Below are 18,534 nucleotides of genomic sequence, written 5' to 3'. Positions count from 1 at the left end.
GCAAATGGGATTTGATGCCAAATTAAGATATATACTTGTATATTCCATGGTTCAGCATGCAGATGGATAAATGGGGCCATAGATACAGATATACCCAAGATGTGCTAATAATTTTAAAAGTATCAGAAATAAACTGCCATTTACCATTCCCAGTTTGTTAAAGATTTATCTTAATTTAATAAAGGTGGGGGATAAGGGAAGGCCAGGAATGATCAATTTCTTAAATTAAAAGTTATATAGATGTATAGATACTGGATTTGTAACCTTCATCCACAGAACTAAAAAAAACTCTACTGTATGACCATCCTTCTTTGGGCAATGTAAGCCCGGGTTTAGTGTTAAAGCCAAACCCCACCCCTCTTCTGTCTACACACAAATCTGTCTAACCCCGGTCAGTAAGTCCTCAAGACCCCGGCCCTGGGATTCGTCAGGGGAGGTGGGTCATAGCCCAAGTCCCACTGGGACTCAGGTTCAAACTGCATCATTTTGCACTTCAGACACAATTCAGGCCCTGATCCCCAGACTCATGTCCTGAGAGTCCACCAGCATTATCCCACAATCAGGGCCGTCCCTAGGGAGTGCAGGTCCCGGGACAACCCCTGCCTCTGGCCCAGGCCCTGCCCCCATTCCACCACTTCCCTCAAGTGCCTGCCCAGCCTCTTTCCAGCTTCCGACTCCTCCCCCGAGCAATGCCGGGAGCCAGTGGAGCCGGGCAGGCCGGGGCTGGGTAGCTCGCTGCTGCCAGCGCCAGGTCCCCCACTAGCCCCTCAGGCCGCCCTGGACCCCATTTCCCAAAGCGCAGGGCCCCCCAAAGTGCGGGGCCTGGGGCGGTTGCCCCATCCGTCCTATGGATGGGATGGCTCTGCCCACAATCCCTAAGGCCAGTGTTCCTGGCCTCTCTATCCCAAGAGTAGCCAATCAACTCCCATGACATGGAAGACTCTGGAGGGTTTCAAGTATAGCTGTTCAGAATTTTACCCTTCCATTTTATTCTGACCACTGAGCTGCAGAGTGAACCATTGCCTGCATTAGCTATGGCCACCAACAAGATGATGTTTTTTGTCAAGCGCACTGCTATCTGGTCATGGGACCACAGCTAGATTCTGGTAAATCTCTGTTGTGAGGCAAGGAAGATGTTTGATTCCAGGTGTACCAAGAAATAGTGAACAAGCTGGCAGCATTGGGGATTCAATAGACTGGTGACTGGAATTGGATTAAGTGGCTCAGGAATGACTACCAGAAAGCTAGGAATGAGAACCATACCTCTGGGAGTTCCCCGTCACTATGCATCTTTTATGAAGACTTAGACTGGGTGCTGTGCAGAGCACTGAGTAGTTCACAGTAGCCTGATCAGCCAGGATGGCAACCTTCTAACCCCTGAAACTAGTATAACACTGGAAGGGAGCCAGCAATCACTGGATCAGGCTAGCAAAGTGATTCTGGTGCTCATGCTGATCCCAAAAGAGGCTTTACTGGCAGAGCAGCTGTAGCACATCCTGGGTCCATATTCAGAGGAGCTGTTTGATGAACCCTCCCTCCTCCCCCGAAGAATAGCCTGCCACTGGATTAGCAGCAGAAACAGAAGAGGCAGATGTAGCCCCAGAGCCTGGCAAGCGTTTGGCTCCATGTCTGTTGTTATTAATATACAAATGGGAGGAATTCCACTTAATGACCCAAAGCAATGATTATTGCAAGCCACGGGTAGCAGCATGTGTCTGCTAGTGGCAGAATGCACACTAGCACCTTGGCGTCTCCCCAGTGCTTGTAATGAACAAGGTGCCAGGACACAAGCAATTTTTTTATATTCATAACTGATGCAGCAAGACCAGTGGTGCCAGGGCTTAAACTGCCAAGCCCAGGGGCGCCGGGGCTCAGCCCTGGCACAAAGTAAGTACTGCGTTACCCCCAATACCACAACACAGAATTCAAAATGGAGACCGGGAAACCAGCGTTTAACGTTAATCTTTTACTAAGTATTTGTGCATCCTTACAAAGACGTGCTGGGACGTTAAAAGTAAGAACCTTATATTCCCTTTCCTGTTAGTACACTGCACCATTCAAGTCAACCACATTCCAGTGTAACAAGCCACCTGTAAACTGCAAACTGTACAGGGAGAGAAGGGGGAAATGTAGCTAATGGGTGACGAAATCACTGTGTGAAATACAGCAGGGAGGTTGTATGCAGTCTGGAAAGTTGCCAGAGAAAAGGAAGGTTAGCTATGCAAATTCTCTGAGGATCTGTATTGTCATGTGTGTTTGCATATGGTCCATAGATAGACATAATCAGAGAAGGCTGTATCATAGCTGCACCTGGGTAACTGAAGGAATGCAGAGTTTTTAGCAGCTTACAGGGAGGCAATAATTGACATGGCTGCTCGTAAAGCATGCTGTTGATGCCTCATGAATTTTAACCCAACTATGGTTGCTGATAGCTGCAAACTTTTCCTGTCATAGAAATTCTACAAAGGTAGCCATATTTTGGGGAAGGGCATATTTTTCCAGGCCCTACTTTGTAGTACACCAGCTCATGCCACTTGTACATGTGTTGCTCAGTCACATAAGCTTGAAAACCTCTATGGCAGGGGTCGGCAATGTTCAGCACGCGGCTCGCCAGGGTAAGCACCCTAGTGGGCTGGGCCAGTTTATTTACCTGCTGACGCGGCAGGTTCAGCTGATCGTGGCCCCCACTCGCCGCGGTTCACAGTCCCGGGCCAATGGGGGCAGCGGCGTGGGCTGAGGGATGCGCTGGCCGCGGCTTCCCGCCGCCCCCATTGGCCTGGGACGGCGAACCGCGGCCAGTCGGGGCCACGATCGGCCGAACCTGCCGCGTCAGCAGGTAAATAAACTGGCCCAGCCCGCTAGGGTGCTTACCCTGGCGAGCCGCATGCCGAACGTTGCTGACCCCTGCTCTATGGGAAACACGACTGGCTTGCCTTGGTAGCTTGGAATAGAATGTGCCTTAGCAGGTTTTTCACTCTTCCCTTAACTCTCAGCTTGTGCCCATGGAGCATCTGGGATTGCTCTGAGTAATACTTAAGCTGAATTTTACAAAGTATCATTTTTTGCCCTTGTGATCCCACAGGCACATTTTTCTGAGGATGTACTGAACCTTATATGAAGAACTGAGCCAATAAAGAACTGTTTGCTGTCTGTTTACAGGCCCTTCCACTTCTGCAGCCCAGTCATAGTCCACCAAGAGCCTGGCAAGTTGTACTATTGTGGAGTAGTCAAAGAGGAACTGAACCCATGACAAACATATGATGGACAACCTGGACAGGGCCAATATGCAAGGAAAAGGATTCATGACAAGTTGAAAGGAACAGACTGGCTGCAGAGCTGGTGGAGAGCAATGCAGAGCAGGAGAAGAGACATGCAGCATAGTTTCTGAAGCAGGAACATCACTTGAGGGAAGACGATAGAGTGCAGCAGAAAGACTTATTTGAGAGGCTGCTTGGACTAATGTTTGCTTAGACTAATGGCCTGCTCTACCCGCACCACCTCCTAAGTCCCATCCACAGAACCATGTCTTGAGAGACCAGGAACACACTGGATAATAGCACGGTTAAGTTGCCCATGCAACTGCGATTCAATACTAGTTGGCCAGGGCACATGTATCCCCTGCAGGGCTCTGCTCCCCATAACTCCTCCATTCCTGTGCAGCAGCAAACCATGTGCTACATGTGGTAGAAAGAGAAAGAAAAGCGGGGGTCCAGGAGACACAGAGAAGTAGGGCATTTATTTGTTTGCACTGGTTTTACGGTAATGTTCAATGTTTGTTATGCACTTTATTTTATTTGGTTTTGTTGATTTAATGGCAGCTGGCATGCCTAACAGTTCTTTACTATTTGGATTCTTTTTGTAGTACAGCAATGCTAACAAACAAAGGCTTTTATTTCATTAAGAAATAATATAACCATCCCTGCATCACAATATATAACATGTATTTCAAAGAATAAAGATAAAGACATGATAAGGGCAACTGAGAAGTTGTGTCCAAGCACAATTTCTCAATGCATCTTTTCAGATCAATCCACAATGAAAATCCACAATTCATATTACACAAAACACCCTCCCCTCACTCTGTAAGCAGTCATCTTATCCATAATTAAACCTTCACAACAATCACATCCCCTCCCATCATTTGTAGTGTAGACCAATAGTACTTCATTTACTGTTAACATTGCTGTACAAATTCTCTCCCTCTTCCATTGGTCAATGCAAGTCCATAATATGGGCACACAAAGCATGCCTGATTTCTGTTGCCCACATGCATCCTGCTTCAGCTGTAATAGGTGCACTTTCTGGCAGAGTGTACTGGTTCAGCAATCCATCACTGTCATAGGTCCACTTAGGAAAAAATGGCTCACCTTTGGATTCAAATAGGTTGTGAAGAGCTTGGAAAGCCACAGTAATGCAGACAACATCAATGCCAATGAAATCCAAATGGTTCTATAAGGTGCACCAGTGGGGTTTCAATCTTCCAAATGCACATTCAGCCACCGTTCTGCATCTATTGAGAGAGTAATTAAATCTTCTTCTGTTTGGGCCTTTGTGTTCAGGATATAGTTTCATAAGCCAAGACAAAAAGGTGTATACAGGGTCCCTTAAAATAACAGTGGGGACAGTTATTCTATTTATGACTATCTCATTTAGTGGGAATAATGTCCCGGCCTGTTCGTGAAGGTAGACTCTCAATCGGTGGAAAACCCTGGCATTGCGAACTTTTCCAGTGCAGCTCACATTGGCATCCATAAATCGACCTCTGTGGTCTGCATAAGGGACTGCATAACAATAGAGTGGTTCATTTTGTGGTTTATGTACTCCTGTGCACTTTGATAATGCAGACTATAGGAATATGAATCCCATCAGTGGCCCCTGAGCAGTTAGGAAACCTGATTCTCTGAAAACCAGCAGTTATTAAAGGGACATTGTTTATGTCCGTCACCTTTGGGTAAATCACATGCCTGATCGCTTCAGAAATCTCTGCCCCCCTCCCCCCGCAAGTCCCTACAGTCAATTTGCCAACTCCAAATTGGTTAGCAATGGACCTATAGCAGTCTATGTTAGCCTGTTCCCAGATGGTTATGGCAACCTGCTTCTGGACTGGCATGGCCACCCTCATACATGTATTTTATGCTGGAGGATCGGGACAAGCTGCTCACAAAGGTCCAAAATATAGGTTTCTTCATGCAAAGTTTCTGGACCCACTGTATGGGTCATTCCAGGTCTGTATAACAATGTGATCCTACCAATCTGTGCTTGTGGCCATGCTCCAGATGCACCAGTCTACATGGGCATCAGCAGCTGTATTGAGAACTGTTTGCAGTATCAACCAGTTAGAGTCCCACAGTCAGGATCATGAACAGAACACCAGTGGTTGGGCCTAATGTTCAGAGCCACGGCGGCCAGATCTGGAGATTAGAGAGTAGCAGAGACAAGCCAGACTCAAGAATCAGCGCCACAGGAGACCCGGGAGTGAAGTCGAGAGCAAAGCTGCGAGTCAGTGCCAGGGACCAGAAGCCCCAAATGCCAGAGTCAATGAATGAGCTGGAGGTGTGATTCAGAAATGGAGCCAGGAGTCAGAGCCAGGGTGTCAAGAATGGGGAAGAGCAGGAACTGAAGCAGGAACAAGAGCAGGCTGGACAGGAGCAGGAGCAGGCATGGGTTGGATGGGAGCAAGAGCAGGAGCAGACAGGATCAAAAGCAGCTGCAGCATGGAACTCATTGAGCAACTAGAGAGCTCTGGTTGCTGCTGAGTCAAATAGTAGCTTAGCATTTGCTCCTCCACCAATCAGGAAGTGCAGTCAATCAGCCCTGCCCAGGCCAGCTAGGCCTAGTGTGTTGCTACGAGACTTACCCTGCTGCAGTTGGCTCACCAATACTGCCACATCTGTATTTTTGTCCTCCGCCTGTTCTTTGGTAGGTCATAAAATGCCACCAAAGTGTCCACCAGTGTCTCATGGATGCTCTGCCTGTTTCCTGACACGGGAGTGAAAGCACTGAGAGCATGCAGACCCTAAAGATAGCTCGGCAGGATGTGCTGGTAGGCTGCGACAACTTCCTGTAAAGTGCTGCAGGATGGGCAGTTAAATTTTCCCACAGCGCACCATGAACAAATGGCTAGAGATACTACAGCTGGGGAGGCCGGTAGGAAGTCTGGCACAGGCTGGTTTGACTCAGGTCTGAGTAGTGCAGTATGGATTGGTGAGCACTGTATGAGACCTGGGTTTGGAAGTTCTAAATCTAGGGTCAACCTAGATACCGAAACACAGGTTTACAAAAGCCAAGCCTGCAGGCTTTCCTTCCACAGACCTGGACTTATACTGCAGTGCAGACATACCTTTTTTTTTTTTTTTTGGTGCCTGAAGGCAGCCTGGCAAAATTCCTCTGACCTGAGGCAAATAGGAAGCTTTCTCAGATAAGTAGAACCAATGCCATTTTAACGTTTGCAAAATCTCTCTCTTTTTTTAATCAAGTAAGTTTCTATACCCTATTGTTTGAAGTAAACCTTTAAAAAGCATTAAGCAAATTCAATCGATGAGGCAAGTATGGGAGCAACTGTTCTCCTCCAATTGTGGAGAAATGGGGCAGAAAAAAAAGAAACAATTTATTAGGGAAGGACAGAATTCACTGATGAGGAGGGAGTGGGGTGTGAATGGACTGGTGACTGACTTGATGGGCGAATGACAGTTGTGTGGGTGAGGTTGAACAGGAATGAAGTAGGGTACAACATAAGACTGGGTCAGGTGATTAGGTAGTGAGCAAATGTTAGGATGGTGTGGTTGACTAGTGATTTAGATGAAAACATGTAACCTGCATTGTGGGCAGAGGATGGTATATGGAGTGTAAAATATGTGACAGATGGGAGGGTTGTATGAAGAGTTACTTGAGGTAATTGATGCCTGTGTACATCTGATAGGTTGATTTGGCAGCTGATGTTTATGGTTGTAGGCTGGGTTGTGTGCATATGTATTGAGGTTTATGGTAAAGATCATCTGATATATTTTGCCTATATTAGTAATTTTTCTTGAAAATTTTGCTAGACTGCATTAAGGGAGACATTTTCAAGAGGGAAAAGGCCCTGTTATTAGCTAGTGACAAGTGCAAGAACCTTAAGCTCCTCATTCAATTCAAATGCACATATAAAAATGCAGTAAGTAAAGCTGCTGCATTCAAAATTTTTGGTAAAGACACCACTAGGCTCAATACCATCAGGAGCACATACTCTACCAAAGACAATTTCTGAACTAGATTTCCAGAATGTCTATTTTCTAATTTCTTTGGACATCTGTTTTGAGAGAAAAGCAGAGATAGCCAGTAAACAACTATATCTGGTTGTTCCTACTAAGGTTGAAACACTCTTCACTCTGCCTCAGGAGAGCTATAAAACCTGTCTATCTATTTTTCAGAGTTAAGGTAAAAGTGCATCTCATCCACAACTCCTCTAGTGAATGACCTTAGGCCTTTTCTTCATCAACTGTCAGCAAGGCAATTTAAACTTCATTGACCTGGACAAATGAGTAACTCCCGACATATATCTGACAAATTTTTATTAAACACCATCTGGGCAGGCTCTTTTGTTTCTTTTTAAAAAATATATGAATAAATGAGTACCACTAGTCTGAGACAAACATATTATGGGTAAGTGCTGATGCAATTTCCAAAAACAACTGCATTAATGCGTGTGTATTCCAGAGCTTTAACAGCTCCTTCCACCCTCCTTCCTATTCTATTTCAGGGCATTTGTTAGACGCTACCTAACATGCCAAATTGTGTGTGATTAAACGTCTGACCTGAGTTTGAAACCAAAAGTGAAAGACTGGTTTGTTTACTAACCTCCCCGCATCCATTAACAATTTATGAGACCATCAATTCCTTCAGAAAAGCCAGAAACTGGTTAAACCAGGGGTCTCAAACACACGGCCCACGGGGTTATTTTCTGCAGCCCACGAGCTCCTTGCAGCCCCCCCGCCCTCCCCCAGTGTTTACCTAGAGCGGATCCGGCCCAACATGCACTGGGGGCAGGGCAGGCTCCCTGCCTGCCTCCCTGCCTGCCTGCCCTGCCCTTGCGACGCTCCAGGAAGCCGACGGAACCTGGGGAAGGAGGGGCGCAGGGGTGTGTGTAGCTGTTGCTTCAGGCACCGCCCACAGCAGCTCCCATTGGCCGCGGTTTCCCGTTCCCGGCCAATGGGAGCTGCTGGGGGTGGTGCCTGAAGCAACAGCCACACACAGTCCTGCGCCCCTCTTTCCCCAGGTTCCGTTGGTTTCCCAGAGAGGCAGGGAGGCAGGGAGCCTGCCCTGCCCCCAGTGCGCGTCAGGCTGGAGCCCGTCCCCCAAACCCCTCCTGCAGCCGAACCCCCTGCCCTGAGCCCCGTGCTGCACCCCTCCTGCACCCCCAACCCACTGCCCTGAGCCCCCTGCTGCACCCCTCCTGCACCCTGACCCAAGCCCCCTGCTGCACCCTGCACCATGACCCCCTGCCCTGAGCCCCCTGCTGCACCCCGACCCCCTGCCCTGAGCCCTCTGCTGCACCCTGCACCCCGACCCCCTGCCCTGAACCCCCGCCACACCCCGCACCCCTCCTGCACCCCAACCCCCTGCCCTGAGCCTACTACCACACCCTGCACCCTGACCCCCTTCCCTGAACGCCCCACTGCACCCCGCACCCCTCCGGCACCCCACACCCCAACTCCCTGCTCTGAGCCCCCGCCACACCCCACACCCCTCCTGCGCCCCCTGGGGGGCAGGGAAGAGGCGGAGTTAGGGTGGGGATTTCAGGGAAGGGGTTGGAATGGGGGCAGGGAAGGGGTGGGAAGAGGCAAGGCCAGGGCAGGGCCTCATGGAAGGGGTGGAGTGGGGGCGGTGCCGAGGGGGGGATGCAGCCCTCGGGCCAATGTACTAGTCCTCATGTGGCCCTCGTGGTCATTTGAGTTTGAGACTCCTGGGTTAAACCATAGGATGGGCTCTGCAACTTTTTACAACAGAGAAATACTTGTCTCTCTCATTGACAGGGTGAGTCTTCCAAATTCCAATGTATTATTATGTAAATCAACTTAATGAGGTGCTAACAACAATCTTTAAAGGAGCAACAAATCTTAACATTCCTCTGATTGTTCCAGGACAGGGCTGGACATTGGAGAACACAAGTTATTGGGAAAATTTGAGACTGGGAAGAGTGTGGAGTCATCTTATCAGTTGTTAACCAAGGTTGGTTGAGACCAGTGGAAGTCTGTGTTATTGCAAGCAGGCACCAGGATTCAAAATGTTGTACCTGGCTGCCCAATACATAGACACAGAGTGCATGCTTGTTGCTGACTGTGGGCATCCCAAGCTGAGAGCTACAATAGCAATGCATTGAGAGGCACTCTGGGTTACAGGGTAAGAGGTGACAATTCTTCAACAGTCTGGATTACATTCTAGAATGTGACACTCTCCTAAACCAACTGGATTGAAATTATGAGATGCACAACTCCTTTAAATCATTTAGAAAACTTCACAAATACCAATACTATCATGGATGCGGGAACCTTCCTTGACTTTTAAGAGACGATACCGCACCATCTTTAATTTGTACCCCAAGAACTTGTTAATCTCTTTCTCTTATCAGAAAAGATCTGATTTAAGTAAACCTGCTAAAACAGAAAATAATACACGGTAAAAATATCCAATTTCTCATTTACAAGAAAAAGCTTTCCCAATGTCCCAGTATTAAAATGTTGCTTGGAAAAAAATCCATCATTTAATTGAAGACAAGAGTGTATGACCTTGGGTCAATAGATAAGAAGTTGACATTCTGAATTGACAGAACAATTTAATTTTGCATTATGTTTATTTGCTCTCTATTTTTATTTTTTTACCTCAGTACACAGACAATGTATTTCTTAAGTATTAAAAGAAAAAAGAAAACTTCCAATTCTAATTATAGTGAAGAATTCTGGTATTTTCTTTCTACATGAAAGACTATATTACTGAAAGAACACTACACAACTGAATTCTAAGCATTAGAAGACAACCAGTTATTCTGTCAAATTATAATGACAGGTTTTTATCCATTGCCCCAAGGTCAATTACATTGTCTTTGGTGAAATATATAGAATTTTTTCCAAGCTACATTTACTGGGCAGCAACTTGAAATCCATTTCTTTTGATGAAATGTCAATACCTTTTTGAGGTCTCCCTTTTTTTTTTTTTAGAAACAAAGATGAAATTGCTTTTAAAGAAACAGTCACTTAAAATATACCCAATAAATCATCCCCCTTTATTACAAGGCATTTGGAAAATAAGGTGTAAAAAGTTAAATGATACAGTGTGGTGTTCTGTGTCCTTTTATTCTACTCCATTCAAAAGTGTTACCATTTAATTGAAGAGCAATTCAGAGAACTATTGAAGGTTCCATAATGCCTTTTTCTTTATCTTAAGAGACATCTTACAGTTTGAGTTTCAAACAGTTGACATTTCTGACATTAGAAAGAAGACAATGAAAATGTAATCCTTTCTGAGTCTAGATCATGTGAAACAGAGGGCAATTACAAGTAGTTTGAAGAAATAAGAGATGGTCTACACATAGTAAAACGTGGGAATACTTTTTTCTGTGCATTTAAATTTAGATGGGATTAATACAAGCACACAGGTGAATGGGAAAAAATGTATTTGAAGGGAATTGCATAGATCAGAGGATTGGTAATGGGATATGGAGGCTTTTACGAGAGGTCACAGGTTCAAACCTGCCCTATTTATTACTGACCAAAGCTATTAGCAACTAAAGGTGTTTTGTGAAGTGAGATATCTATATCAATTCAGTTTCTCGTGAATGAGCATATCATAATAACTACCATTGTTACCCGGGGCTGTCTGAACCCAAAGCTCTTGGTAACTTTACTGTTTGTGAAGCAGTGTCAGGAAATAAATCATTGGTAAGACTACATTTATATCACGGAGGTCATGGAAGTCATGGAATCTGTGACTTCCGAGACCTCCATGACATTCTCTGCTTCAGCCCCAGGGGCTGCAGGACTCTGGAGCTGACAGCTAGTTGGACCCCGGCAGGGTTCCAGCAACAGGTGACAGAAGCAACAAGTGACAGGGGATGCCCTGAAAAGTTCCAGCTTGAGGTGACAGACTCCTGAGGGGGCCCTCCTCAGGGTTCCAGCGACAGGCAACAGTCTCGTGCGGGGGTAGGGGATGCCTTGGATGATCGGCTGGGGTGTCCCATTGTCTCTTTGGTAAATATGGTCACCCTGCAGCTCCCAGCCACCATACGCAGAGGAGAAACCCCTCAGATCCCAGCCACCAGGGTGGTGGGGGAAACTATGGAGCCTCAGCAGCAAAAGTCACAGACAGGTCATGGCTTCCGTGAATTTGTTTATTGCCCGTTACCTGCCCATGACTTTTACTAAAAATAATCATTACAAAATCTTAGCCTTAATCATTGGGGAATTTAAAGGTTTTACTTTATGTAATCTCAAGCACATACACATGTACATAATTGTTTAGAGCACCCAAATCTATAGTACCCAAAGTCTGGAGTGGTTTTCAAGTAGTCAACACCAAGTTTCCAGTGGCCAGGCTTCCATCTGCTGCTGGGGAGTTTAAGAGGAGTCCACTCGGCCCGGACCTTTTCCCCTTTTTTATGCTTGTAAGTGTTACTTAGCTTGTAAATTACCGATAACCACTAAGCAAGAAGGTTCAAGCCGTTAGTTGTGCAGATGTGTTTCTGCAGAGTCTGCAGGTCTTGTGGGCCCTGACAAACACACACACTAGAAGTCAAATATAGACAGACTTCCTGCTTTTCAAAACTGCATATTTCAGCAGTTTAAAAGAAAGCCCAACATGATGGCACAGAGTCATGCACAATTATTGTGGTCTCCCCCTCATCTTCCCCCCATTCCATCAGCTTGCCTAGTTATGCTAAGATTGCTACAAAGGCCTTATAGCTGCTTTTGGCAATAAGCATCATAATCGATATTCAGTTACTGGAAGTGGCCTAGGCATTTTGCTGGGCTGTCAATGTCGTCCCTACACCATCACAGTTTATACACCTGTTGCCATCTTCAAACATAGAAAGACCAAGGATTGATTTGGCACAAACACGAGATTATTCTTTCACATTCATTTGTCTCTTTATTGAACTGCATTTCTTCTTCGCTTTAGAGGGACCACTTCTCCTTTTGCAAAAGGTAACAGAAATTATGTTGCTATGGAGCTGAAAGGACAGTTCAGCTGTTAACCCTATTCTCCACCATCCATTCATTGGCCTCTTTCTAATAATGTTGAGAACCAGACTATTAGTCGTTTACCAACTGTGATCCAGACCTATGTCCACTAAAAACTGTTACTGAAACTACTAAATCACAGTCGTAGTATTGAAGTTGAATTAAAGAGATGACCAATACTACATATAATTGAAACTGCAAGAAGGATATAAGTAGACAGAATTGGCCAAATTTGAATTTGCCCAAAATACAAAAGGTTAACATTCCTCTTTTTGGAGGGAAATGTTTAACATGGACAAGTGGTGAACAACAAAGCGCCTTGCCTCACAACATATTGATTACTGATTTCAGAGAGGGGAATCCCATACTGAATCATCTGCTTGCAGTAGCACCTGATTTCACTGTTCATCCCTCATCCAAGTACTGACCAGGCCACCTTTCCAACTCCCCAGAACAACTAATACAATTTCAAACTGGCTGTAAACATATGATAAATATTAAATGATGTACTATAGAGCTTTAGATCTTTCCTGAGATTCTGTCTAATTTGGAATTTTACCTGAGAGTCTCTCCCTAGAAGCTCAGAAAGAAAATGCACCTTAAAATATCAATACAATTTTCATTCAATCTGTCAGTTGCGGATCTTTTTTCTCTAATAATTTGTCTAAAATATCTTACAGCCTGTGATATTATTCTTTGATGTTACATCAAGTGAAAAAAGATTAAAGTGTAGCTGGAATTTATCACTGACGACACTTCTGTGACTCTGGACCATCAATCCTTCATGATGGCTAGAAATCAGAACAAAGTCATCACAAATTATGTAATGTCACTCCACTTGAAGTAGGAATGCAAAATAAACTGATGAGGCATACTGCTGTGGAGTCTATATCTTTCCATAAGGCACAATAACAGCTGAGCTCATGTGATTTATGGTCTACTGGTGATAAAGATCAGATTCAAAAGGACCAAACCAATTTGGAGCAATCTTTACATATTCTGCCTAGTAACCAAATCCTGGGACCGACTGAATATCCTAAACTTCCTCAAACTACCATTGACTTCAAGGGGAAATTGAGGGTGGCTCAGCATCTTGTAGGATCAGCCCCCAAAATAAAGATAAATTGGGTTAAATTAATACCAGTCACACTGATGTTCAGGTGGCAATCTGTATAATTTTGCTCCCTGTAACCAAAAGTATTCATCTAGCTTTACTGCCAAACCCTGGTGTAAGTGGTGTTACTGTAAAGCGGCAGCACTTTAATGTGGCTGTGCACTTTCTACACTGTGTGTTTTTCCACACCCCTGAGCGAGAAAGTTTCAGCACTGTAAAGTGGCAGTGTAGACTAGGACCTTGACTGGTGGTGGTTCTTCTGGCAACTAAGTGCCTGTATCTATCACTTTGTGTATGGCTTTTATTCTATGATTAAACAGTATTTCTTTCTATTTCACCTAAATTGTGCAAAATCTGCTTTTAAAGACATTATATTAGGTTTCTCTGTTTTTCTTTGTTTTAAAAGAACTCACTCACTTAATCCACACAATTGTCTTTACCCATTGTCTCTCACTGAGCTCATTCCTTGGCCTAACCACGTATTCCACCCGTGTTCTTTCTAGCCATAAATTTACATCATCTGAGCTGCTTGGGTTGCTGCCACTGACGGGCCATTAATTAACCTGACTCAACAACTTGAGTCAGTTTTTCACCAATTTTTAGAAACAGTGTGTTTTGCTAAACTCACCTATGCTGACTTTTCACTTGACTCGAGAACCAGTCATTCAAGAAGATAGCATTTGCCAACCATTACCACAGATAATCTCCGATTCTAAACTCTGGAGGGAAATAAAGTAAGTGCAAATGCAACAGTGTCTTAAATTGTTAGCAAATGCTGATTTTTAACAGCAACCATTGTGCAAGAGCAGTTTCACATGATGCTAGTATATAAGGTGCATTCCCCTGTTCAGTAACTATGGCAGTTAATCTTTTTATGCTTTTTTACATGGACTAGGAAACATACTGTGCATAATTGTGAGTAGGTTGTATTTATACACTTGCCACGTTATTTCTATATACATCATAAAAGGCTTAGTCCATATACAACTAGTAAAAATTGCACACTTACTCTCCTTAGTCCCTTGTTCCCCCCGTCATATATTCTCTTCTCTAGTTTTTCATCTTTCCTATATTTCCTGCTGAATATCTTCACTCATCTTCTCTAAAGCAAGTAGTTAAAAATACCTTCAATTATCTAATAAAAGCATGATATAAATATATACCATGAATAAATAAAGAAAACAATTCAAGATTAATACATGGAGCATCTGACATTGCTGAGAGTATTTTACAATGAAAATGTCCCTCACTCATATTCAGCCTATAACAGAAAACAACCTGGAAGTCATTCTGCTTGTAGCCTGTAAACAATTAGGCTTGGGGAATAGCAGGCAATGCTCATTGCTGGTGATTTTAGTTTACTTAACTTAATCACTTTTAAGGGAATTATTCAAAATTGTTTTAGTACCAATGGTGAAGTGAAAGAATATGGTGCATTCTTTAAATGAGAATTTTGCTTCGCATGTATACTATATACTGGTAAATAATCCATTTCATGTTTAATCAATTAAATAAATAATTACTATTATCATCTATCATGCTATGTCAGATTCCTTTTTCTTATAAGATGCCAAACTTGTAAATTAAATAAAAATCAAAACATTCAAGGTCATTTGGTGGAACCTGAACCACCAATTGTATGTTTCTTACCCATTTGTTGCTTATTATAAATTACTGTCATAATTAAAATACATTCCTCTTACTAATTAGCCTCATAGGAGATTTTTTTCCAATCTGTCATTAGCCACTCTTACTGTCTCTTGATTTTCCTTGATAATGTTCAAGTTTCTCTTGTATATGATTAATGTTGTTTAAAGTAGAATCAAGAGGGTGGAACATCTAGATGGTAAAACAGTTCAGACAAAGGACAATCTGAACCTTTGCCCAAATGAAAACTGAGCTAAAGCTGTTCTGAGGCTTGGAAGGGATGAATTAACTTTTTTCCATATTTTAATGTGCCTCACCTTTTCCTGGTTCCTTTGGAACATTATGCCATTTATGCAATAGCAACAAAGCCCCCACCCCCACCTGTTCTACATGCACACAGATTGAGCATCATTTCCAGTGTTGCTAACACTAGCAATATTATCATGAGTGTCATGATCTAAGGCAATTTTTGTTTAGCCACCTCCAAGAAAACGAAGGTGGCTCTGGAATTCTGTCTGAGCCACGTGCACATGTAGCTGCTAGAGGATGTTATGCTAGAGCAGCCAAGCAGGCATACCATCACCACAATGCAGAAAGAGGGTATTGTAGGAGCCCATAGAAATCCCCCTTCTCTGCAGGCTAGAAACAGAGGACAGCTTTGGGAGCCTGCCAGGAAGAGTAATGTGCTGGAGGGAGAGAGGAAAATCAGGTAATTGGGATAAAATACAACATGGTTTTACAAAAGATAGATTGTGCCAAACCAACCTGATTTCCTCCTTTGAGAAGGTAACAGGTTTTTTTAGACACAGGAAATGCAGTGGGGATCTAATCTTTCTGGATTTCAGTAAGGCATTCAATAGAGTTCCACATGGGAAATTCTTAGTGAACTGGAGAAGATGGGGATTAATATGAGAATTGAAAGGAGAAGGAACTGGTTGAAGGGGGATTATAACAAGTCATACTGAAAGGTAGGGTAACCAGATGTCCCGATTTTATAAGGACTGTCCTGATATTTGGGGTTTTTTCTTATATAGGCTCCTAATACCACCCACCCCCGTCCCAATTTGTCACACTTGCTGTCTGGTCACCCTACTGAAAGGTGAACTGTCAGGCTGGAGGAAGCCTACTAGTGGGGTTACTTAGGGATTCATCCTGGAACCAATGTTATTTAACATTTTTGTTAATGACTTTGCCACAAAAAATTGAGTGTGCTAATAAAATTTGTGGCTGACACAAAGATGGGAGGTATTGCCAATATGGCAGAGGACCCGAATATCATATAAAATATCTGGACAATCTTGAAAACTGGAGTAATAGAAATGGGATGTGTGACCCTACACCCCATATTCTTCTTAGAGATATTGTTATGATATGAATATGGCATAATTCAGATGTGTTCTATCCAAGATGGGCAATGTGAAGTATCATTGGAAAGGTTATAATTTACCAAATATGATTATCCTATTTTTATGCATATATCATTTCTGTATCTGAAGTTAGGAATATGGACTATATCAATTACAAAAGTGTTTGCACCTGGGGAACACCCACCAGACAAAATGCAATCAGTCTGGCTGGTTAGTCAATAAACCATTAGGGAGAACAATGGGACTTTGAAGGTGTTAATCTTCCAACTTCCTGAGAAGCTTCCTGGGATGCTGCTTTGACAATGCAGGGTCATGTGATCATGTTACCTGGTACTGGACTCCATTTTGGCCTACTAGAATTTTTCCACTAACAGAGGGTGGGAACCAAACTGGGAAACAAAGGATTCCTGCCATATGCAAATCCTATTTAAGGCAGGGAAGTGAGTTAATCAGAGGTCATTCTTCACTGAATCCCCAGGCAGGATGACTGCTGAGAACATCTAAGAAACAAGGACTGAGGATGGGAAGAAGAGCTGAGCCTGTGCTGGAAAAGGTGTCTGGCCTGTGAAATAAATTCCTAAAACAACATTTAGGGTGAGAAATAACTACTTTTAACCAATTTCTTTAATGTATGGAGCTCAGTTTGCATGTTTGTTTTATTTGCTCAGTAATCTGCTTTGATCTGTTTGCTAACCCTTATAATCACTTAAAATCTACCTTTGGTAGTTAATAAACTTGTTTTGTTTATTCTAAAACCCAGTTTGTGGAATCCATAACTGGGGAGGGGAAGCACAAAAAGCTGTGCATATCTTCCTCCACACTGAGGGAGGGAGCAAATTTCATGAGCTTACACTGTACAGTTTTCTGTACATCACAAGACAATACAATTTTGGGTTTGCACCCCGGAGGGGGTATGCAGTTGAGGCTGGGCAATTCCCTAGCTGATTTTTCCATTGCAGAGCTGATTTCAGTGTCTGTGGCTTTCTGCAGCTGGGTATGTCCCTACCTCTGTGTGTGCTAGAGGAGCCTTGAGGGCTTGGCACAGCAGGATTGGGTGAGGGAGCCTAGGCTGGTGGAATGGTTGGGCTCAGTGGGATTCCAGTACATCAGGTGGCAACCTGGAGCGGGAGTTAACCCGTCACAGGATGAAATTTAATTGTGAGAAAGCACAAGATCATGCACTTTGGGACCAACAACAAGAATTTTTTGCTATAAGCTAGGAACATATCAGTTGGAAGTGACAGGGAAGGAGAAAGACCTGGGTGTATTGGTCGATCACAGGAGGACAATAAGTAAGGCTAACATTCTGTCATGGATATTTTTAGAAAAAGTCACTGACAGTTCATGGCAATAAAGAAAAATTCAAGGAAGCCCTTGACCTATCCCTGACTTTTACTAAAAATATCCATGATAAAATGCAAAGGGGCTGGGCAGCTGTGAGGTGGCTGGGAGATCTCCCCCCAACCATGGGGGCTCTGAGCTCCAGGTGCCCCTTCTCCCCTGTGGCGGGGAGCTGCAGGGTTCCCCTGCTCCCCCCGAGGCAACCGGAGAGCTACCAGGGGTGGTCCCCCTGACCACAGTGGCGGGGGAGCTGCTGGGGGGGGTCGCCCTGCTTGTGGTGACCAAGAGCTGTGGGGTATCTTTGTTGCCCATGGGGGCTTGGAGGCCAGCTGCCTTAGGTGGCAGGCGTACCTCACAGCTCCCTGCCACTGCAAGAGGCATCGGGACCCTGTAGCTCCCAGCTGCCAGGGCTGAAGTCATGGAGGTCTTTTGAAGTCACGGATTCCATGACTTCCATGAAAAAATCGTAGCCTTAACTATGAGCCACCAATGTGATGTGGCCATGAAAACGGCTAGTGCAGTAGGTTACTGCAGTACTAGGATGCATCAGGTGAGGTATTTCCAGTGCAGACAGGGAAGTGTTAGTACCATTATACAAAACACTGGTGAGACCTCACCTGGAAGTGTGTGCACATCTGGTCTCCCATGTTTAAGAAAGATGAATTCAAATTGGAACAGATGCAGAAGAGGACTACTAGGATGATCCAAGGAATGGAAAATCTACCTTATGACAGGAGACAAAGAGCTTGGCTTGTTTAGCCTAACCAAAAGAAGGCTGAGGGGAGATATGATTGCTCTCTGTAAATATATCCCTAATAAATAGATATATTTATTAGGGATAAATACTAGGGAG

This window comes from Trachemys scripta, chromosome 2 (assembly GCF_013100865.1).
Source record: "Trachemys scripta elegans isolate TJP31775 chromosome 2, CAS_Tse_1.0, whole genome shotgun sequence".
Classification (NCBI taxonomy): Eukaryota; Metazoa; Chordata; order Testudines; family Emydidae; genus Trachemys; species Trachemys scripta.
Note: the sequence above shows the minus strand (reverse complement) of the source record.